This window comes from Sorex araneus, chromosome X (assembly GCF_027595985.1).
Source record: "Sorex araneus isolate mSorAra2 chromosome X, mSorAra2.pri, whole genome shotgun sequence".
NCBI classification, from domain to species: Eukaryota; Metazoa; Chordata; class Mammalia; order Eulipotyphla; family Soricidae; genus Sorex; species Sorex araneus.
This window is the reverse complement of record NC_073313.1, coordinates 79569788-79593000: the sequence shown is the minus strand read 5'-3', so window position 1 is coordinate 79593000 and position 23213 is coordinate 79569788. Positions and strand designations below refer to the sequence as shown.

General features: G+C 47.3%; 1 protein-coding gene across 8 annotated transcripts in view; it reads left to right on the top strand.

Annotated features, from left to right (window-relative positions):
* LOC129400000 (glutamic acid-rich protein-like) overlaps positions 1-23213 on the top strand; it is a 62162-nt gene that overhangs the window by 25465 nt on the left and 13484 nt on the right. Inside the window, exons 1-2 of one of the 8 annotated variants that reach the window (XM_055122153.1) lie at positions 8602-8620; positions 13437-13517. The exons of 3 other annotated variants lie outside the window; for them this stretch is intronic. The gene's annotated coding sequence lies outside the window, so the exon portion shown is untranslated. Of the gene's footprint in view, positions 1-5298; positions 5318-8221; positions 8456-8594; positions 8621-13436; positions 13518-23213 lie in introns of those variants that run through there. 4 more of the 8 variants (XM_055122159.1, XM_055122152.1, XM_055122157.1 and 1 more) reach the window with 4 other exon arrangements.

The window sequence follows — 23213 nt, the reverse complement described above, 5'->3', positions numbered from 1 at the left end:
ACGAATACGAAATGAGCACCCAACCTTTGACCATTAAGTTATCATTTCTATTCGTGCCCTTGTTCACTCACCCGCTCAGGGTCTTGGTAGCTTAGAGGAGAGAAAGGAAACTGCATAGAAGTGCCACCAATGGCGCAGCACACGGAGCACATCCACCCTCACTGGCACTGCCGCGGCTGGGCCATGTCTAAGGATCTCCATGCTCTGGTTGGGGAGGGGCAGGGCCCCTCTTCCTCGCACCCTGATCACGCGCTGGACGTGCCATCATCCCACACCACTGGCCACCAGCAAGGAAATCCGCTTTGCTGGGAAACCCTTTTAATCAGGCGCCAGAGGCTTGCGTATTCCGCCTGGAAAGGGAGGCCGCTAGCGAGAATAGCAAGTGGCGGGGAGATTTGGAGGCTCAAGCCCCTAAAGCTCCCGGAAGTTCAGATGATCAGTTGCAGGGGTGCAGCCCGAGCAGCACCGGCTATGTGCCTGCAGCTTCTGGCGTGGGGGTGGGGGTCAATAGCAACCGCAGAACACTGTGGGGCGCCCCCTCTGGCCGTCCGTTGTTCCCACAGCCTTTTCTAGAGCGCGGTGTTTAAAATGTGTGTGTTAAATATAATTGTAATATTCAAATAGTCTAGGTTTGTAGATTTTCTGTGAGTAAGGTCCAGTAAGGCGCCCCTCCGCTGCCGCCCGTGGGTCAGAGTTCATGTCTTATGGGGCTTTTCGCGTTCTCACTTACGCCTGCTCAGGAAAAGGAGGAGTAGATTTTTGTGCTCCGCCTAGGCTGACCCGCTTCAGTTCATTTGCCCGGATGTGTGGACCCCTTGGTAGTTATATGTCAGTTTTCCTGTGGGCTCTCTGCGTATGCTGCTACGCTGCGCCATCCAGCATTCCGTGATTTGGGGGGGGGGCGGGGCACAGAGCCAGCGCTTTAGAGGCGAGGGGGGCGTGGTCTCGCGGACACTCTCTCTGGACCCCCGAAGGAGCTTTCTCATTGCACCTACACTGCTTCTGGGGCACTGGGGCACTTTTCCGCGGGATGTTTCCAGCCTTTTGCACCTATAAAGTACCTCAGATAAGTTCTGTGATTCAGTTGCACATGTTCAGCGCTGGGAATGAACATGTGGCACCCTAGGGTGCTGGTTCTAAGCCTGCAGAGAGCTTTTATGATGCTTGAGTTCAACCTAGTATTAGTAGGGGGGATGCTGTTAAGGGGGAAAGATCTTGGTGGGACACCACACCTCAGCCTAATGTGGTGGGAGGAGGAGAAGGAGGCAGAAGGATGGATTCCTAGAGGATTGCTCCTTCTTCCGGACTGGGATGCTTTAGAGATCCTCTTGGGTAGCCCCCGATTTAGAGGGAGGACACTTTCTGGGGTGCTTTAATTCAGCGCCTTGTTGAGTCACTCAGTAGTCTGTGGTCTCACTCTTCAGGTGCTGGGGGTTTGGGAGGCTTAGCTGTAGGCAACTGGAGTGAGATGTTCCTCAGGGTAGGGATGCTGGCCCCCACCCATGGTGCTTGCCCTCAGTCTGGGCGATGCCTCTTCACTGGAGCCCAGTTCTTTAGTAGTGAGGCATCCCGTAGGGATCACAGTATCTGTCCTGGGGGGGTGTCTACACAGTCAGATATAGCACCTAATGATACATTGAGATGATTAAGGGTGTGACTACTCTCTGGGGGAGGGTCTTCTGTTTGCTGGGTGGCTTGCTTTCGGCCCAGCCTTGGGGAAATTTTCCCTTCTTCCTTGCTTTCTTTTCCCTTTTCCTTTTCATTTTTGCCACACTTGATGTCTTTGCCCAGACCTTATTCATCAGTCTTTCTCAGAGATCACTCCTGTCAGGCTCCGGGGATCAAACCCAGATCAGCCGGTATGACAAGCACTGTATGCACTATTCAATATTTCTTGCTCCAGTTGATTTTTCACTTAACATTCTCCTTTAGTTCATTAGTTCTTTCTTGCTTCATCTGGCACTATTTTCCACTCTGTTCTCCTTGGGAAGCTGGGAGACCATGTGTATAATGATGGAACATGCTATCCCCACACGCTGTCCTGTGTTTACCCTGGAGCCACCTTCCTTGTCATGGTGCCCTTTCTTGTTCCCCTCAAGGCTCAACCTTTGGAGTTTCTCAACTCCTATTAGTCTGGACATTGTCCTTCGTTACACTACCCACTAGGAGTCTGTTTATCCCAGTAGGAATGACACTACTGCCCCCCTGGCAGAATAAATTAGCAGGAACAGGAGGAGAGTTGGACTTTGAATGCTTGACCTGGCCAGTGAGAAGGCCGATGTCACCTCCAGGTTCTGGAATCTTAAAGAATTCTCCATTTATTCCTATCTGGAGGTCTTCTGATTGCTGGGCATGGCTTCCTTTGGGCCCAGGCTTGGTGAGGTTTTCCCGTCTTCCCGACTTTCTTTCTTACCTTTGCCTCGGGCAAGGAGCTAAAGCGAATGGGCAGTCTCAGAGTTCATTGAATCTCTTGAGCAGAGCGAGCTTTCTTAAAGTTTAATCACAAAAAAAGAATGAATGACTACATAAATAAATAAAAAGAAAAGCCATATACAGAGCCCAAAGGGTTGAGTAGATGCTCTGCATGTGGGAGCTCTGTGTTTTTTTCATGCACTTCCCAGTTTCTCATGCACCCTAAGGAGCAGGCCCCAAAGCATCTCACAGTATAATCTCAAAAGGAAAACACAGATATTTCAACAGGCAGCTTCTGAACAGCAGATATGTTTTTCACTCTGTTTCTGAGGGCTGCAAGTGCAAACTTGTGAGCAGGGTCCTATCTTCTGAGAAAGCTCTTCAGGTTGCAGCCAGGTGATTCATCATAACCTGTTTTTTTTTTTAATTAGACCAAATACTAGCTACCCAACCTCGTCTTTGATATTTTGTAAAGTTGGTGCATTTTTTTTGCTTTTTGGGTCACACCTGGCGATGCACAGGGGTTACTCCTGGCTCTGCACTCAGGAATTACCCCTGGCCGTGCTCAGGGGACCATATGGGATGCTGGGATTTGAACCCGGGTCGGCCGCGTGCAAGGCAAACACCCTACCCACTGTGCTATCTCTCCAGCCCCAAGTTGGTGCATTTTTTTAAAAAAACTGACACTTTATATACAGACCAGAGCCTCCACATGGCAAGGCAAATGTGTTCTATCCCCAAGTGACAACCTTGGCCATCTTCTCTGGCCTCTTTTTACAAGAGTGCTGATTCCCTTACTTATTAGTACTGATCTCTTCCCTCAATCACCCAGTGAGTTTCATTACTTTATTATTTTCAACATTTACTGTTCCATTGTAGTTTTTGTGTCCTTGTTTTACAGCCTGAAACAGAATTGATGCTGGGAGTGGTTATGAAGTTAAGCCTTCAGAAGTTTGTGGGTTTATCTTTTTGCACATTTTATGCTCTGTGGACTTGAGCACAATGGTTAGCATTTTTTCTTGTGATGTCACGGGTGAATCAAGGCCTTATCTGCTAAGCAGCATCTCCAGCCCTCTGCATCTCATTTTGGGATGGACTCTGTATCTGTGGTTAGGCCATCAGGGCTAAGATGGTCAGTGCCTGGGAGTCCTGATGTATCAGAGATCAAAGAGAAGGTCCTGCATTGACAGGTTATGGCTTTAGTCCTTGGCTTGTAACTAATGTCTGATTTATCCTGGTTCATGCTTGGGAAACTGTATCATTCCAGGAATTGATGCATCACTTCTAGGATTCACAACTTAGTGGTATTGCTTTTATTTAAAAATGTTATTTATTAGGGTTTTCTTTCTTCTTTTCTTACTGTATATATGCAATGGTTCTTGAAGCTAGGAATCTGAGGTGTATTTATAATCTCCAACCATGGAGTAGAGATTCAGCAGGGATTAACGTTTTTGCCTTCCATGCTGTCCCTCTGTTTTTGATCTGTTTTTGATCTTGCCATTGCATGTGGACAGGAGAACAATCCGGAAATATAGACCCAATAGAAACTCCTGCAACTGTAGTGTAGTCCCTAATCACCTCCAAATCTCCCACAATTAGGGTAGATTTTGTCATTCCATTTTAAATATTCCCAGGGGACTTGGTGGCCTGTAGACCAACTCTTAGGGTTGTTTAATAGGAGGTCATGGGGGCTGGGAATCTAAATCCTGACTTCATATGCTAAGCATGCATAGAGTCCTTTGGGTTATTTCCCCAGTCCTAATTGTGAATTTTACTTCCTTCATAATTCAAGTCGATATTTATAAATATATATGGATAGGAAAATATGTGAGATGCTATTTCATTAGGTATGTTGAAGAATGCTGTTGTAATGTATTATTTATTTCTAGTGAAAAATTAAGTTATTTTATTTTTAATAAGTTTTTATAAAGGTTTTCATTTTTTTAATGCTACCAAGGATTGCACCCAAGTCCTCATTGTGGCGTGGGCTCTACACATAACACAGATCCCTAGCAAATGTGATCCATTATTTTTGTTCTTTTCATTTATATCTTGTTTTATTGGGGGAACTGCTGACAGTTTTCAGGGGCTAGTCATGGTACTGGGGATCACTTATGGTGAAGATTCTGTGCCTACACAATGCTGGGTTTCAAATCCAGGTGTCCTATACTCGAAGCATGCACTCTAGAACATTGAGCTATATCTCCTACTGTTATGATGCCCTCTTTTGGCTTGTTTTGTTTATGGGGGTGGTGTTGAGGGACACACCCACATGATAAAAGGGCTTACTCCTGGTTTGGTGCTCAGGAATTACTCTTGGAAGTGCTGGGGAGACCATATTTATTGTCCATTACATCAAGTAGTTGAAGGTAATTCTGTGGTACCTGTACATTTTGGGAAGGTCTTACAAGAAAATCACAAAAATTTGGATATTTAAAATGTGTGTATTTGCGTTGAATATTCTTTTATTTTAAAGACGTTTTAAAAGGATTGGGTGGTGTTTGATGCTCTTATGCTCATGCACAAAACTCCATGTCCACAGCCTCAGGAATTCGAACTGGGCACCCAACCTTTGACCATTAAGCCATCAGTTCAGTTCGTTCCCTTGTTCACGCACCCGCTCAGGGCCTTGGTAGCTTAAAGGAGAGAGAGGAAACTGCATAGATGTGTGCCGTCGATGGCCCAGCACACGGAGCACATCCACCCTCATTGGCACTGATGCGGTGAGCCACGCCAAAGGCTCTCACGCGCTCGCCCGGGAGGGGGAGGGCCCCTGCTCCGCGCTAGCTGATCACGAGGTGGACGTGCCATCATCTCACGCAGCTGGCCACCTGCATGGAAACCCGCTCCGCTGGGAAACACACAATCAGGTGCCAGCGACTTGCGAATTCCGCCTGGGAAAGGGGTCCGTGAGCGAGAACGGCAAGTGGGGGGGGGGGGGCGCGTGCAGGCTCGCCAGCCCCCAGAGCTCCACGAAGTTCAGCATGCTCTGCGCGGAGGGAGGAGGCAGCTTGAGCAGCACCTGCTGTGCGCGCGCAGCTGGGGGGGGGGGTCCCGCCATTCCCACTGCCTCCCCTAGAGCGCGCTTCTAGAAGGCTGCTCGGGTGAGGCGCAGCTGCACGTCTGTGGGTGTCCTGTGAGTACGCTTCAGTAAGGCGCCCCTCCCCTGCCCCCCCCCCGGGTCAGAATTCGCGTCGTGTGGGGCTCTTGGCGTTGTCGTGGTGGGTGCGTTCACGTGGGGCCTCATCTTCTGCCGGGTCAGGAAAAGAGGGGAAGGGTTTGTGGTCCACGCAGCCTGAACCGCTTCAGTTCATTCGCCTCGAGGTGTGGATCCCCACTGTGGGCCCCACTGTGTATGCTGCTGTGTGTGCCATCCAGATTTAGGGGACTGGGGGGAGGGGGGCGGGGCACAGAGCCAGCGTTTCAGTGGCAGGGGAGGGGGCGTGGTCTTGCGGACACCCTCTCTGGACCCCCAAGGAACTTTTTCATTGCTGTGTGCACTGCTCCTGCGACACTGTGGTCACCCACGAGCGTTCTTCTAGCATCTTCCATGTGGAAAAGCACCTTGCCAATGCAGTCCTGGGATACACAAGCACATGTTCAGCGCTGGGAATGAAGATGAGTCCCCCTGGGTGCTGCTTCCAAGCCTACGGAGGGTTTTTGTGATGCCTGAGCTCAGGCAGAGGACTTAGTGGGAAGTGAAATATCTTGGTGGTGCCCTGCACTCAGCCTAAGGGAGGGAGGGGAAGGAGGCGGCAGAGGTATGAATCTTAGGGCCTTGCTCCTGCTTCCGGGCTGGGTTGCTTGAGACATCCAGGAGTGTTGTACTTTGAATGCTCAGCCTGGCCAGCTAGAATGCTGATGTCACCTTCAGATTCCGAAATGTGTCTGGATTCTCTTTTGAGTGCTTCTTGCTTTGGGGAAGGAGCTGAGGTGACTTTTCCATGAATGCTCAGTCTCAGAGATTATTGGGATCTTTTGGACAGAGTGAGCTTTCTTTAAAGCTTTAACCAATCACAAATGTACAAATAAAGAGCTACATAACTAAAGAAAAGGTAACGGTAAAGGGGCTGGAGTGATAGCACAGTGGGTAGGGCATTTGTCTTGCACGCAGCCGACCCAGGTTCGATTCCCAGCATCCCATATGGTCCCCTGAGCACCACCAGGGGTAATTCCTGAGGGCAGAGCCAGGAGTGACCCCTGTGCATCGCTGGGTGTGACCCAAAAAGCAAAAAAAAAAAGGTAACTGTAAAGTACAGAGCTTAAAGTACTGAATTGATATTTTGCATGTGGGAACTCTGGTTTTTTTTTTTCTCATGCACCCCACAGTCTCCCATGCCTCTCCCAGGCACAGGCCACCAAGCATCTCACAGTATAATCTACAATCAGGAAAAAAACAGATGTTTCAGAGGGCAGCTTCTGAACAGAAATGTGTTTCCTTTGCTTCTGAGGGCTGCAAGTACAAACTGGTGATCAAGGTCCCATCTCCTGAGAAACCTCTTCAGATTGCAGGCAGGTGACTCACCGTAATCTCTTTCTTGAAATTAGCCTAAGCTATCCAGCCTCGTCTTAAATATTTTTAAAAGTTGATGCATTTTTTTAAAAAATGATGTCCTACCATAGAGACCATAGCCTCAAATTGGCAAGGCAAATGTGTTGTATTGGTGAGCTACAACCCTGACCTTCTTCTCTGACCTCTTTTTACAAGGGTGTTGTTCCCATTCTTGAAAATTGTTGTGACCCTAAAGACCTAATAATTTGCAGGGGATTCCACCTCCAAATTCCATAACACTGGCATTTACCTTCACATTCTAGAGTGAGCTGACTTCTTAACGCTGCTCTCTTCCCTCTATCAACCAAGAAGTTTCATTGCTTTATTGTGTTCAAATTTTACTGTTCCGATGATATGTAGCCCCCTCTGTATCCTTATTTTATAGCCTGAAAAAGAATTGGCGCTAGGAATGGTTATGGAGTAAACGTTCTAGGAAAAGATTTATGGTTCCTCTTTATGCAAATTTGGGGCTCTTTGGACTTGAGCACAATGATTATTGCTGCCAGGAGGGAATCAAGGCCTGACTGCTAAGCCCTCTGCTTCTTGGCCAGGGGAAATGCAATGAAAGCAATCCACGCAGTACTGGCTCAAGACTGGGGCTCACTCATGGTGAGGTTTCTGGGCCCAGGTAGTTCTGGGTTCAAATTCAGGAGTCCTGTACATGAAAAATACACTCCAGAACATTGAGCTTTATCTCTTACTTTTAAGATGCCCTTTTTGGTTTTGGTTTTTGTTTATTGGGGCGTTTGTTGGGGGACCCATCCAACTGTTATGAATGATTACTCCTGGATTGGTGCTCAGGAATTATTCTTGCAAGTGCTGGGAAGATCCTATTTGTTGCCCAGTAGTTCAGCTAGCTGACAGTAACAGTCTGGTCCCTGTACATTTTGGGGAAAAGCCTTAGAAGAAAATCACAAAATTTGGTATATTTAATTTTTTTTGGTTTTAAATATTCCTTTTTGCTTTAAAAGGAGATTCTGTTATTTCTCATGCACAGCATTCCACCCACACAGCCATCGGGAGTTCTATCTGAGCACCCAACCCTTGACCATTAAGCCATCAGTTCAGTTCGTTCCCTTGTTCACGCACCCGCTCAGGGCCTTGGTAGCTTAGAGGAGAGAGAGGAAACTGCATAGATGTGTGCCGTCGATGGCGCAGCACACGGAGCACATCCACCCTCATTGGCACTGACGCGGTGAGCCACGTCAAAGGCTCTCCAGGCCCTCGCTGGGGAGGGGGAGGGCCCCTGCTCCGCGCTCCCTGATCACGAGGTGGACGTGCCATCATCTCACGCAGCTGGCCACCGGCAAGGAAACCCGCTCCGCTGGGAGACACTTCTAAGCGGACGCCAGCGGCTTGCGAATTCCGCCTGGAAAAGGGGCCCGCGAGCGAGAACGGCAAGTGGCGGGGAAGCGTGCAGGCTCGCCAGCCCCCAGAGCCCCGGGACATTCGAGATATCAGGGAAGGGGGGCAGCCCGATCAGCACCTGCTGTGCGTGCGCAGCTTCTGGCGTGGGGTGGGGGTGGGGGGTCCCTAGCAACCGCCGAACACTGTGGGGCGCCCCCTCTGGCCGTCGGCCACTCCCACTGCCTCCCCTAGAGCGCGCTTCTAGAAGGCTGCTCGGGTGAGGCGCAGCTGCACGTCTGTGGGTGTCCTGTGAGTACGCTTCAGTAAGGCGCCCCTCCCCTGCCCCCCGCGGGTCAGGGTTCGCGTCGTGTGGGGCGCTTCGCGTTGTCGTGGTGGGTGCGTTCACGTGGGGTCCCCATCTTCCCCCGGGGCAGGGAAAGGGGGGAAGAGTTTGCGGTCCACGCAGGCTGAACCGCTTCAGTTCATTCGCCCCGAGGTGTGGACCCCCCGGTAGGTATACGTCAGTTTTCCTGCGGGCCCACTGTGTATGCTGCTATGCCGCTTAGTCCAGCTTTAGGGCACTGGGGGGAGTCCGGGGGGCGGGGCACAGATCCAGCGTTTCGGGGGCAAGGGGGGTGTGGTCTCGCGGACACTGTTTCTGGGCCCCCAAGAGGATTTTTCATGGCTACGTTCATTTCTGCTGGGGCATTGTGGCTCACTTCCGTGCAGTGTTTCTAGCATTTTCCATGACCTAGCACTTCAGTTAAGTGCTCCTGTGAAGCATGTCGCCCCCTGAGCTCCTTATATTAGGTTGAGGTCTTCCGCGCTGGGACCGTGGATGGGACACTTGCGGTGCCGATTCTAAGCTCGCAGAGGATTGTATAAGTACCTGGGCTCAGCCTGCGTACTTGGAGGTTGAGTTTTTTTGAGGGGAAGGCCCTTCGTGGGGTCCTCCACGTCAGCCTGGGGGGTGATGACAGAGGGAAGTGGCTTCCTTTTGCTGCCTCCTCTCCTGGGGGATGGGTGCTTTGATGCTCATGCCTCTTCTGGGCTTGCTTTGTGCTCCTGGTTTGGACATGGCTTCAGCCGGGTGGGGAGCTGCCCTTCAGCGAGTTGCCTCCCTGTTAGGGGCAGATGGCTTTGGGGGTGAAGCTTCCGTGCAGGAGGGGGGCTCCAGGAGCGGGTATTGGCTGCTGGCTGTTGCCCTCTGTCTGGGCAGCGCCTCTTCAATTTCTACCCAGTTCTGTAGTGCGGGGGGAGGCATTTCCATGGCAACTAGTGTCCTCAGTCTGGAGGGCTGCTTTTTCAAAGGTGCCATGTCAGCCTGATCACGGTCCCACTGCGACAAGATTCAGCCTCTCTGGGGCTCGGTGCTGGGAAATGGTCTCTACTTGGGGTCTGTCCTGGGACACATTGCCTTGCCTTCCCTTTCACCTTTCCTTTCCCCATAGCTCAAGCCCCGTTCTCCTTTCACTTTACCCCTTCATCTTTCTTTCTCCTTTCCCCATACCCCTTTCCTCCACCCCCCCTCTCTCTCCCCTATCCCTTACCTCTTTCCCCTTTCTCCTTCCACCTTCCTCTTTCCCCTTTCCCTTCCCCCTGACTCTTTACCTCTTTCTCCTTCCCCCTTTACCCCTTCCTCATTCTTCTTTCCCCTTTCCCTCTCTCCCTTCCCCCCTTTTTCCTTTCCCTTTTCCTTTCCCCTAATCTTTTCCCCTTCCTCCTTTATCTTTCCCTTTTCACCTTTTTTCTTACCCCTTTTTCCCATTCCTATTTCTCTTATCCCTTTCCCCTTTTTTTCTTTTCCCCGACCCCTTTCTCCTTTTCCATTTTCCCTTTCTCTGTTCTCCTTTCCCCTTTCCTTTCCTTTTTTTTAACCACACAATATAGTCTTCAGACTTATGCATGGCTCTGTGCTTAAAGATCACTCCTGTCAAACTCCAGGATTACATAATTGGTGGCCGGATTGGGCACGAAAAGTACACATTCTACCCACTCTACTCCCTTCTGGTCTCAGTTCTATTATTTCTTCATTTTTCTCTTTTTCTTTTTTTTTTTTGCCTTTTTCCCCCCTCGCCCAGCACTACTCCTGGCTTGGTACTCAGAGTAACTCCCTGCAGAGCTGGGGAACTGTATCATATTGGCATGAAACATCAAGTTCCCTGTGCTGGTATTCCTCTAGAGGCGACCCTTCCCTTGTACACTCTCAGCACCACCCTGAGGGTCCCCCAAGGTCCTTTAGTCAGTCAGTGGTCTTTATGCTCTTATTTTGTAGTCTTTTTTCAGTGTGTGTGTGTGGGGGGGGGGGCTCTAATGTTCCCCTGGGAAAATGAACTGACAGGAACAGGAGATTTGTAGCTTGAATATTCAGCCTGGCCAGTTTGAAATGGAAATTTGCCAGCTTGGAAATGAGCTTTAGGTTCTGGAATCCTCAAGGATTCTCCCCAAGTGCTTCTTGCCTCCTCTAATAAGGTGGGATGGCTCTTCTAATAATGGTTGGGCCCAGATAACAATGTGGACATGGGACAAAGTGAACTTTCTTGAAATTGTAACGAGTCAGCAAAATTATTAAAGAGCCACATAAATAAATCAATTTTAAAAGTTTATAAAAAGAAAGAATAGATTAAAAACTGGGGGAAGGGTCAAAGGCTGAGCAGATATGTTGCTTGTGGGATCTCTTATTTTTTCCCTAACTCCCCATGATCTCCCATGCACCCTAAGGAGTGAGCCTCCAAGCACCTTAAAGTATCGCCTCAAAGGCAGAAAGAAATCTCCCTGCAGCAGGAAGCTTCTGAACAACAGAAACGTATTTCTTTTGTTTCTGAAGGCTGTAAGTACAAAGTGAGTGCTGGCAAGGTCCCATCTCAGAGAAACAGGCAGTTATCTTACTGTAGCCTAGTATTGTGGAATTTGACTAGCTACTAGCGCTCCAGCCTCATCTTTCATTATTTTTTTAAAGTTTGTGCTTTTTTATAATTGACATGCCAGCAGAGAGCCCAGAACTTCAAACATGGCAAAGCACGTGTGCTTTATTCCCAAGCTACAACTCTGGCCATCTGCTCTGGCCTCTTACAAGGATTCTGATACCATTTCCATAAATTAGGGAGGCCCTCCTGACCTAGTTACTTTGAAAGGTATTCCAGATGCAAATCCCATCACATTTGAGTTAGGGGTGCAGTATATGAGTGGCTGGAGAACACAGAAAATTCAGATCCATGGTAACAGAAAAATAGTGTGGTTGGGGTGCTTGTCTTCCATGCAGCCGACACGGATTCAATCCCTGGCATCTCATATAGTACCCTGAGCCTTGCCAGAAGTGCTCACTGAGTGCAGAGCCAAAATTAAGCCAAGAATTGCTGAGTGTGGCACCCTCCCCCAAGTATTCAGATCTTGTACACACACAATTTCACCTGGGGACATGGAGGCTGCTCTTTAACCTGCTCATACTAGAGTGAACTTCTTTCTTTTTTTTTAAATTTTATTGAATCACCATGTGGAAAGTTACAAAGCTTTCAGGCTTAAGTCTCAGTTATACAATGCTCGAACACCCATCCCTTAACCAGTGCACATATTCCACCACCAAGAGCCACAGTAAACCTCCCCCCACCCCCCACCCCCAGACCCCACCCCGAGTGTGTAGCTGATAAATTTCACTTTACTTTCTCTTTACTTTGATTACATTCAGTGGGGGGACTCCAAACAATAATAGTGAGTTTTTTGTTGAAGTTATTTCTTAGTCTTGATCTCTTCCTTCTATCACCAAATAAGGCTCATTGCTTTATAGTCTTAAACATTTGCCGTCAATGATTTGTAGTTTCTGTGTCCTATTTTTACAGTCTGAAACAGAACTGGTGATGGGAGGGTTTATTAAATTAGACCCTTTGGGTGATATTTGGAGGTTCATCTGCTCAACCCTTTAGGACTTTTCGGGCTTGAGTGCAAGACTTAGCATTTTTGTGGTGCCAGGGATGAAAAAAAGCCTCATGATTTACTACTGAGCCATGTTCCTAGTTCTCTGCTTCTTGAAAATGGGAAATGCAATGAAAATAATACACGGCATGCAGTGGCATCATAGTTTGTTAAACTATCACTGTGCATGATTGTGGTGAAGGTGACTCAAGCATTGAGGAAAGAGCACATTAATCCTTTTTTTCAGCAATGCCTTAGAGCGCCAGTTCCACCATGTCTTCAAAAACATGGTATAAATTCTCTCATTTTAGCCATAGAGGTGATGTTTAATTGTCTATAATTATGGCTTAAATTGTTATTTCTCTGATTCATGACTTGGTCCACTTGTCTAGGTCTAGTGACTACTTGGATATGTCTTTATTGGTGTATCTATTCACCCTTTAACCTATATTTATTAGATTATCATCCTCGTAACAATGTGTAGGAGTCTCAGATTCGGCCACTTTGATGAATGCATTATAAAGACATTCAACCAGTATCTGGTTTCTTTTTGAATTATCCTGTTAGTACCTTTGGATGACAGAATTTCTTAAGTTTTAAAAATGTATCCCCTGGTTCTTTCCTATATTGTCATTTTGGGTTTTGTGCCATGCCGGATTTCTTCAGAACTTACTCCTGCCTGTTTGTCAGGGATCTCTCCACAGGGCATGGCCAGGGTCAGAGGACCACTGAACCTGGATTAGCTCCCATTCAAGGCAAGCATCTTACCCACTGTACTATTTCTCAGACTCTGTTGTTTTCATGTTGCTGTTGTGATGACTAGGGTCATAGACCTATCTGCCTGGGTGATCACACATTGCATTCCTCTTCTTCCTGTGGCGTTCACACCTACCTGGCTTTGGTGTGTCTGGAAAATGCTTTGGATACAAAACATAATAAACCCTGCCAGGTAGATATCAAAAGGGTTAAGGTGCTTGCTTTGTTGCGCTTAGCTCCCATTTGATCTCTGACTCAGTCTGGTCCCCTCATCACTGCAGGAGCCACTCCTGAATAAAAAGCCTGGGGTAGCTCCTTAGCACCTGATTTCACCCAACTTCCCTGCCAGCAATTGAAAGGCAATAACACCCCCGCCCAATGTATAAAAACAGGTCCAAAGAGATGGTACAGGGATTAAGATGCTAGCTTTCATCTGGTACAAACCTGGTTTGATCCACAGAGCCATATGTCGTCATCTGAGCACCACAAGGAGTGATCCCTGAGCCGGAGCCAAGTATTGTCCAGAGCACCATCTCGTTTGGTGAGTGTGGCATGTGCCCAGCAAATGATTCAGTGTTTCTTTTCTTTTACTTTTTAATTTCTTAATTATTATTTGTTTATTGGAGGTACAGCTGGCAGTGTTCAGGGGCCACTCCTCACTAAGTTCTCAGGATTCCCTGATAGGGAAGCATTGGGGACCATGAAGTGCTGGGTTTCAAGTCCAGGGCTCTTATGTAACATGCACTCCAGAACATTGAGGTGTATTTCCTGTCCTTATGATGCTTATTTTCAGTTGTTTTTGATGTTAATTTTTTGTGGTAGAACACCTAGCTGTGCTTGGGGCCTACTCCTGGCTCAGGAATAACTCCTAATGGTGCTTAGGAGACCATATATTACATTGTCCAGCTGTTCAGCTACTTTGAAGGCATGTGCCTTACATCTTCCATCTTTTTATTCCATGAATACTTGGGGGAGGGTCGTTATAGCCCCCCAAAAAATCACACAGTTTTCTTTTATTAAAAATATTAATTTACGGGGCTGGAGTGATAGCACAGCAGGTTGGGCATTTGCCTTGCACACGGTCGACCAGGGTTCGATTCCCAGCATCCCGTATGGTTCCCTGAGCACCTCCAGGGGTAATTCCTGAGTGCAGAGCCAGGAATAACTCCTGTGCATTGCCGGGTGTGACCATCCAAAAAAAGCAAATAAATAAATAGATAAATAAAAATAAAAATATTAATTTACATTTGTTGGTTAGCAGTGCTGCTAATGGTTTCTCATTCACATAATTCCACCCCCCACAGACATCAGAAAATTTGAAATGAGCACCGAACTGTCAACCATTAAGCCATTATTTCTATTTGAACCCTTATTCACTCGCCTGCTCAAGGACTTGATGGCTTAGAGAATAGAAAGAAAAGTGCACACAAGAGCTTTCCAAGGCTGGGCACATGGTTCACAGCCTCCCTCATATCCTGTGGTCCGGGTGAGCCATGTCAGAGGATCTTTTTTTTTTTTTTTTTTTTTTTGCTTTTTGGGTCACACCCGGCGATGCACAGGGGTCACTCCTGGCTCAAGCACTCAGGAATCACCCCTGGCGGTGCTCAGGGGACCATATGGGATGCTGGGATTTGAACCCGGGTCGGCCGCGTGCAGGGCAAATGCCCTACCCGCTGTGCTATCTCTCCAGCCCCCATGTCAGAGGATCTTTGTGCACATTTTTAGAGAGCTGCTATGCACACACTACATCTGGAGTAGGATAGAAGCCACTAGAAACCCCCAAAGGCTTTAGTGCACCCCTGTATTGGTCCACCATTCCCACAGCCTTCCTACAGATTAAGTTCAATAAGGCTCCGTGGGGAAGGCTCCGTGGGCAAGGAGCCGTTTTACGTTTGTGGATGTTCCATGAGTACCCTCCAGTCAGGCATCCCTCATGCTCCCCGCCGTGGGAAAGAATTTGAGTACTCTGGTGTGCCCTGCATGCCCTGCATACTGCATTTTTACGCGACCAGTATGTTCCATTCTGTGAAGAAAGGAGGACGGTTTTGTTGTCGGCGGAGGTCCAGTTGCCTTAGTTGATTTATCCCTATGCTGTGGACGCTCAGTAGTTGCTTCTCAGAGTTCCTCCAAGCTCACAACCTGTGCTGCATCGTCCAGATTGTTGGGATCCTTGGGGAGCTCTTCAGAGAGTGAGGGGAGGCGTAATCTCATGGACACATGGCCTAACTGGGCTTTCCCAGGACTCAGTACACTGCCTGTTGGGACATTATGGCTCATCTCCACAGGAGGTATAGAGCCACTTCCACAGCTGCTTTGCCTCAGGCTAGCATTACAGTGACTCCAGGCTTGCCTGCATTCCTTGAGGGTAGGTTGAGTGTTTCAGCGCTAGGAAAGAGGATGGCCCACCCTGGGTATGGGCTCTAAGCCTGAAGAGGGTAGCCTGAGGACTTGGGGTGAGGGGACTGTTGAGAAGGATGCACTTCATAGGGCACTGCACCTCAGCCTGGAGGTTGAAGGTGGAGGGAGGCCTTCCTCATGCTGTTCCTGCCCCTGGGCTGAAGTTCTTCTGATATTCATGGTCGCCCTCGGATTGCTTCTATGCCCCTGGCACCCAGGTAGGAGGGAAGAAGCCAGCCATAAGCTTTGTGGCAGAGGTCTAGAAGTGTCGGGACTTTGGAGGCTCAGCTTCATCAGAGAGCAGCTGCTCCTCTGGGGGTGGCGGCTCCCAGCTGTTGTGGTTGCCCTCAGTTTGAGCAGCGCCTCTTCTGTTGATGCCCAGTTCTTTGGTGGTGGGCCATCTCCGCAGGAGCTCAACGTTTTCTATGTGGGAGTCTACATACTCAGAGGTGCCATGTCAACCAGATATTAGGGCCTGAGAATGCACTGAGGAAATGATTCAGGTTGTGAGACCTCCCAAGGGCAAGGTGGAGGAAGAGCTTTGGGAGATCTGAAATTCTATGAGAATTCCCACTGGATTCAGGAATCGCCCCAAGCTGAGGTAGGATTGTATAACCTCTGAGTTATTTGTGTGAATGAGTGAGTGGCCTGATTCACATGTGCTTCATGTTTGAGTCTGTGACTCCACAACTGGGTACACTTAAGGGCCCCCTGAAGGCCACAAAGTGGGCTTGTGAGTGGGGCTGTCTGTGAGACTATGGTGGGTGAGACATTTGGTCTAGGGCACTGTTGGATTTTATGCCAGCCACAAGCTGCAATGCTGGGACACTTCCGCTAACTCCACCAAAGGCCTGACCAGTGTGTGAGAGGGCTTCTCTTGAGGATGCACCCCCAGGTCCCTTGTCTGTCTTGTGTGCTCCCGCTGAGAGAGGAAAACTCGGGGTAGGAAGCCATTGAAACAACCTAGTCTTAGATTGCATGCCGAAAACTTTTAAGAAGAATTTCTCAAGTGACTGTCGTGTTATAGTGAGTCCAGAAAAACTCTGGACCTTGTGTGAGGCTGAGTGGCCTTCCTGTGGGGTGGATTGAATCGCTGAAGGAACACTTGATTTAACTCTTTTTTTGGCTTTATGGGTCACACCTGGCAATGCACAGTGGTTACTCCTGGCTCTGCACTCAGGAATCACCCCTGGCGGTTCTCAGAGGACCATATGGGATGCTGGGAATCAAACCCGGGTCGGCTGCATGCAAGGCAAACGCCCTACCCGCTGTACTATTGCTCCAGCCCCAACTCTTGTTAGAGCTGTGTATCAGGTTGTAGTGAGGGGGCTAGGAGACCCTGACCAATTCTCTTAGATTCATTAACAGACTCAAATTTCTCAATGTCTTTCCCCCCTCAGGAATCCAGGGGTTAACAACTTCCCCTAAAAAGAAACATAGTGGATCTCAGCTAGACAGTTAAGGACCTCTCCCTGCTAGCAAGTTAACTCTTGCCTGCCTACTGATAAGACTTTTACTTAATTTTTTTTTTGATTTTTGTGTCACACCCAGCTATGCACAGGGGTTACTCCTGGCTTTGCACTCAGGAATTATTCCTGGCTGTGCTCGAGGTACCGGGATGCTGGGAATCGAACCCAGGTCGGCCACGTGCAAGGCAAACACCCTACCCACTGTACTATTGCTCCAGCCCACTGATAAGCCTTGTAGAGGCATTTTTCTCTCCTGGAGACATTTAGTTGCCTCCTTGTCTGGAGTGTCTATTACCTGGATTTGTGTAACACATGTAGGCCTCACCTGAAACCCATGCCACAGGATAGGAACCTATTGTGTAACAAATTGGGGGATTCCCTTCCAGTCTGCCCTTCCCCTCATTTGCGTGAAACTCTGAAACATTAAAGACAGATTGGGATCAGAAGTAAAATTGTTCAAATATAGACCTCATCTGGCTGTTCTCAGGTTGGGTGGAATGTGTCCTTTCTGGATAAGCACAGCAGAGTGTGATCTGATTGCTTTTTTTTTCTCTTAAATTTCACTCAAATTTATTAGATCACAATTTAGCTGAAAAGTTCTTAAGCTGGTCATCAAGAAGTCCTCTCTCTAATTTTATTGGGGAAATATTAAATGGATCAAAATGGCTAAGGGATAGCACAAAAATCTCTAATCTATGATAGTGTTTTAACACCTGAGATTCTCATGAGTCTTAAAGCCTGAGCTATTTAAAAATTATTACAAAGCTAAGGAAAAAGGTAATAATGGGCTAAGCAAAGAAGTGAGATATGAGCCAGGAGTAACCCCTGTACATCGCTGGGTGTGTCCCAAAAAGAAGGAGTAACCCCTGTACATCGCTGGGTGTGTCTATAAAACCGTTGCAAAGTTTTAACTTACAGGCCTAAACCGATTCTAATAGGAAATCTAGCTGTTTTATATTGGCATGTAAAAGTTTAGTAGAAACTAAAAGCTGCTTATACTGTTTGAAGGTATACATTTGTTTTGCTTCTGCATGGAATTAATAGGAAAACTGGCCTAGTAAAACTTGTGGTTATAATTAATTGCAGTGAGTAAAACAGATTCAAAGAGCAATGGCTAAGTTTAAAACATACAGCCTCTAGAGGCCAGAGTGATAATACAGCAGGTAGGGCCTTTGCCTTGCACGCAACCAACCGCAGCATCCCATATGGTCCTCTACACACCACCAAGAGTAATTCCTGAGTTCAGAGTCAGGAGTAGCCCCTGAACATCGCTGGGTGTGACCCAAAAAGCAATAAATATATAAATAAATTAATAATGAATAAATAGAGCCCCTAAGGTCATAAAATTAAATGCACAGCTTTTATCCTACAAATGTATAATTAGCCATATTATCTCATGTTATTTAAAAGAGAAATTGGACCTTGCGTTTCAAGGTTTTTGACTAACCAAAAGAGAAAAAGTTATTCCTACTAATGATTTTCATGTCAGCTTACCTTGGTTGAGAGGCAAAGGAGTAGACGAAAATGCTAATACATTTAAGGTAATACTTGATTTTTGAGATTTTTGTTCAACTAAATTTATAGGGCTACTTAGTAAAAGTAAATAATGGACTATTTTAAGGGGAAAAACCTAAAGTGGGCCTTCTGACACCTGAATTACTGCCTCTCCTTTGATATGCACTTGAAGGAACTGCTTGTATGTCTGTTTGGAATTTGGCTCTGTTCTGTTTGAAGTTGTGCATGAATTTGTTTTATTAGTTTGTACCTATGTTTGAGATTGGGCTTTTGTTATTCTTGAAATATGGTTTTTCTTTTTGGGGGTTGTTTTGTTTTGTTTTTTGGATCACACCCGGCGATTCGGCTCAGGGGTTACTCCTGGCTATGAACTCAGGAATTACCCCTGGAAGTGCTCAAGGTCCATATGGGATGCTGGGAATCGAACCCCGGTCGGCCTCGTGCAAGGCAAACGCCCTACCCCCTGTGCTATCGCTCCAGCCCTCAAGTTTTGTTATTTTGAATCATTAATGTTTCCTGGTCTGTTCGTGTCTTAGAATTTGAGAGCTCTTAAAACTGGTCTCTCGGGGCTGGAGCGATAGCACAGCGGGTACGGTGTTTGCCTTGCATGTGGCTGACCCAGGTTCGATTCTCAGCATCCCTTATGGTCCCCTGAGCACCGCCAGGAGTAATTCCTGAGTGTATGAGCCAGGAGTAACCCCTGTACATCGCTGGGTGTGTCCCAAAAAGAAAAAAAATACTGGACTCTGAATAACTCCACTATTCCTCTCACTGCCTGCATTAATGTCCTTGCAGCTGGAGAGTAATCTGCCTCCCTCCTGAAGGCTAGTAACAGCTGAAAATGTGAAATATCACCATCTTATTCTGATTATACTTTGGAAGTTAGGAATTTGGTATTGTACGGGATAAAAGTTCTGAATGCCTTATGTATAGAAATGAAGAGAATGACAGGGAAATAAAATATACTTATGGTGAAAAGGGACTGGAGGTATAAAACATTTTGGCACAAGAGTCCCTGTTTCAAGGGAAAATTGGTCTTCAGTGAAAGGGGGGAAAAGGGAGATAAGACAGAGAACACGATGGACTATTTGGCCTTCAAGCTAAGGTTAAAATAGACAATCTGAAACTTTGTCCTCTTTCTCGAGATTGTGTTATTTTCAAAAGTTGTTTAAAGATACAGACTTCAACTGTGTATAAGACTATTTGAGTTGTGTCCTGGAGATAGAAAACTTGAGGTTAAAGTCATATTTAATTTGATAATCAATAGCACAATAAATCTTATTGTGTGGCTGGTTTCTAAGACTGCCCCTCAGATTAGGTTTTGTCAGGAAGATCTGTTGAAATTCCTAGCGCTGCACCTAGAGTAACTTGGACCACAGGAAATCTGTGGCCAACTGCTGCCTAGCAGTGCTTGTTCTGTGCAGCAGGCATGGGGGGCAACATTTCAGTTGGGTCCACTTTATTTCTAAGCAAAGGCAACAGACACCAAAGGTTTTCATACAGGGGAGCAGTAGCCTGACTGCATTGAAACTTGAGGCCACCATATGCAGGGTTTTTATTGTTGAACCTATATTCAGAGCATCTAAGTGGTCCAAGCCCCTAAAATGACACAGACAATCCCCCTCCTTGACGTCAGCTTCCTTTGGAAAGGGAACGGCTGCCTCTGGCAGTTGGAAGGCAGTTATGCTGACCACTATAACACCAAAGTAAGTTCTAGAACAGAGCTTCACTGGGTCTGCTAGCATAATATACAAGTACTTTCCCACTTTTCAAGGTGTGTTGCTCTGGGGGTTTTTTTTTCTGGATTTTGGTGGGAATTTCCAGAAGAGATTATAAGGGTGCTGAGCATATTCCCTTAAACTTGAGGAGCCCTCATCACCTACTTTGCAAGGGTTCCCACCTCCAAACTTCATCACAGTGGGATTAGAGTTACAGTACATGTGCTGTTGGGGAACAAAAAATAGTCAGATCCTGCAGACACCCATTTTCTGCTGGGAAAGATGAGGGTAGCGCTCATAGAACCATATATGTTGTAGGAAAAAGAACCAGGGTATGCCAGATGCAAGGAAAGTGCCTTCACCCCAGTACTATTTCTCTCCGCCCTCAAAGGTTTATTTTATTTAAATAGAGGCATCATGATTTCCAACTTTGATAATGGCAGGTGTCACAGAACACGCACCGCCAGTGTCCCACTGTGCACAGCCCTCAATTTATACTTTGAACCCCCAGTAATATGCCTTACACTAGAGCCCCGTCATTTTTTTTTCTTTTTGGGTTACACTCGGTGATGCACAGGGGTTACTCCTGGCTCGTGCACTCAGGAATTACTCCTGATGGTGCTCGGGGGTACCATATGGGATGCTAGGAATTGAACCCGGGTCGGCTGCATGCACTTGTCTTGCATGCATTCAACACAGGTTCTGTCCTTTGTAGTATATTTATCTCATGAGCACTGTTAGTAGTAATCCTTGAGCACCTAGGCCAGAAAAAACTACCTCGGCACCGCTTCTGTGGTCCCAAAATCAAAAAGAAAGAAGAGGGGTGAGGGATTATTTTGAAAACTAACAGCATAAATCACAGTAGATGATTCCTGATACAGGGCACATGAATTTTAAAAGAGGTCACATCACATATTGAAAAATGTTCAAATGCGTAGTCTGTATTCTCTTACATAAACAATATTGAATTAGAGGTTCAGAGCCATAGTGCAAAATCTGTCCAGAAATGCTAACACTCATATAAACCAATTCTTAGAAATGAATAAGGAAAATCTTACATATAATAACTGGGCTCTAGGGGCTGGAGCGATAGCACAGTGGGTAAGGCATTTGCCTTGCACATGGCCAACCCAGGTTTGATTCCTCTGTCCCTCTCAAAGAGCCCGGCAAGCTACCGAGTTTCTCGCCTGCACAGCAGAGCCTGGCAAGCTACTCATGGCGTATTTGATTTGCCAAAATCAGTAACAACAAGTCTCATAATGGAGACGTTACTGGTGCCCGCTCAAGCAAATCGATGAGCAATGGGGTGACAGTAACGGTGTTACGTTTTAAAGGTATAAGTTAACACCTCTTCAAAAGGTAAACTATAAGCCAAGCCCTCACCAAAGTACCAATATCCCTCCTCTTCGGCCCAATAGATTCAACCACCCTTGATTCTTTTTCATCCTCCCACTTGGGTAACTTCAGTTATGAGGTCAGAACTTGAAATTTACAACCCTGAAATATATAGTAGCTATAGACTGGTCATGTTTGGATTCTCTTATATCAAGCTGTCTTGTCACTATTCCAAACTATTGCAGATTTTAAAAAATACAGATGAATGCCTGACCTTGCAAAGTGCTCTGTCATGATTGTGAAGACTCATTTACATAGCTGGGGTCTATCCAGGCTAAGATAGACATGGCTGCCCGGGAGTCCTGCAGTGCCAGACATCAGACCCAGGTCCCTGTGTTTGCTAAGCTTGTTCTTTAACTTTTCGACTTTTCTCCAAGACCCTCAAAAGTATTCTCCATTATCTATTGCTAGGATCATGTGAGTTTTATCTTTGAGTTAATGTGAAATGGTACATTTATTGATTTTCTTTTGTTGAACCATCTTTATCATCCCTGGGGTGAATTTCACTTGGTCATGTTGGCTCACCTTACTTGACTTTTCTAGGATCATTGCATTTATGTTCATTGGTTATTTACATTTTGCTATATAATTTCCTCGTTGTCTCTAATATGCCTTGTGCTTGTCTAAATTTGGAATTAGTGTCATATTGGCCTCTTACAATGCTTTTGGTATTATTCCCTTTTTTCAGTTTTGAGGGTCATCTGGAACAAGTAGGCAATAGGCTACCGTTAAAGGTTTGGTAGAACTTCCTTGTGAAGAAGCTGTTTCAAGACTTTAGTATTTGCAGTGATTTTAGATGACTTATAATTTCCTCACTTGCAAATGCCCTTGGGCGCCAGTAACATCTGCCTGGAAAATGCGCCCACTATTGAGAATGGCAGGTGGCACGGCAACTTGTTGGTGCAGCCCCAGATGCACCAGGATGCGCCCAGATGCTTGCAGCCCAGGCTGGACGGCACCTGCTGTGTGCGCGCAGATTCTGGGGTCCTGGTAAGGTTCCCAAAAGTCGCCCAAAGACTCTGGGTCTCCCCATCTGGTGGTCCACCATTCCCAAAGCCTCCCTAGAGAGAGGGCTTCTAGAAGTTTTTGCCTGGGTGAGGGCTCAACTCCACCGTCGTGGTGGCCGTTGAGTACCCTTCAGTCAGGCACGCTCATACTCTGCGCATGCGTGAGAATTGACTTCCTATAGGGGGGCGTGGTCTCGTGCACACCCAGGCCCCTTGCTGAGATTTCCCGCCAAGTTGCTGCGCACTGCCTTCTGGGACTCTGTCTATAGCCTTGGGGCATGTCTAGCGCCTTCTACAGCCACTGAGCCTCAGACTAGCGCTGCCGCGACCCCCGGGCACATCTGTGCTCCTCGAGTAGGTAGGTCATGGGCTTTAGCGCCAGGGAAAAGGACCGTGCAGCTTGGGGTGGTGGCTCTGTGGAGGGCTTTCAAGGATTCTGGGCTCAGCGTCAGGACTTGAGGTGCGAGTTGTGTTAAGGAGTCCCTTTGTGGGGCGCCGCCCCTGTTCCTGAGTGGGGAAGGCGGTTGGACGGCTTCCTCGGGTCGCTTCCTGGCCCTGGGCAGATTCTTTGGGGTTGTGGGCCCTTCTGGTTGCCCCGCGCCCCAAACTCTCAGTCTAGAGTGTGGCTGCCTCTTGTGGGGGCTTGGTATCAGCCTGAGAACGCCCACCATCAGCCTGTGGTCACTCCGTGTGTGTGCGGGTGGCTTAGGGCGCTAGGTTTCAGGGGAACATAGGG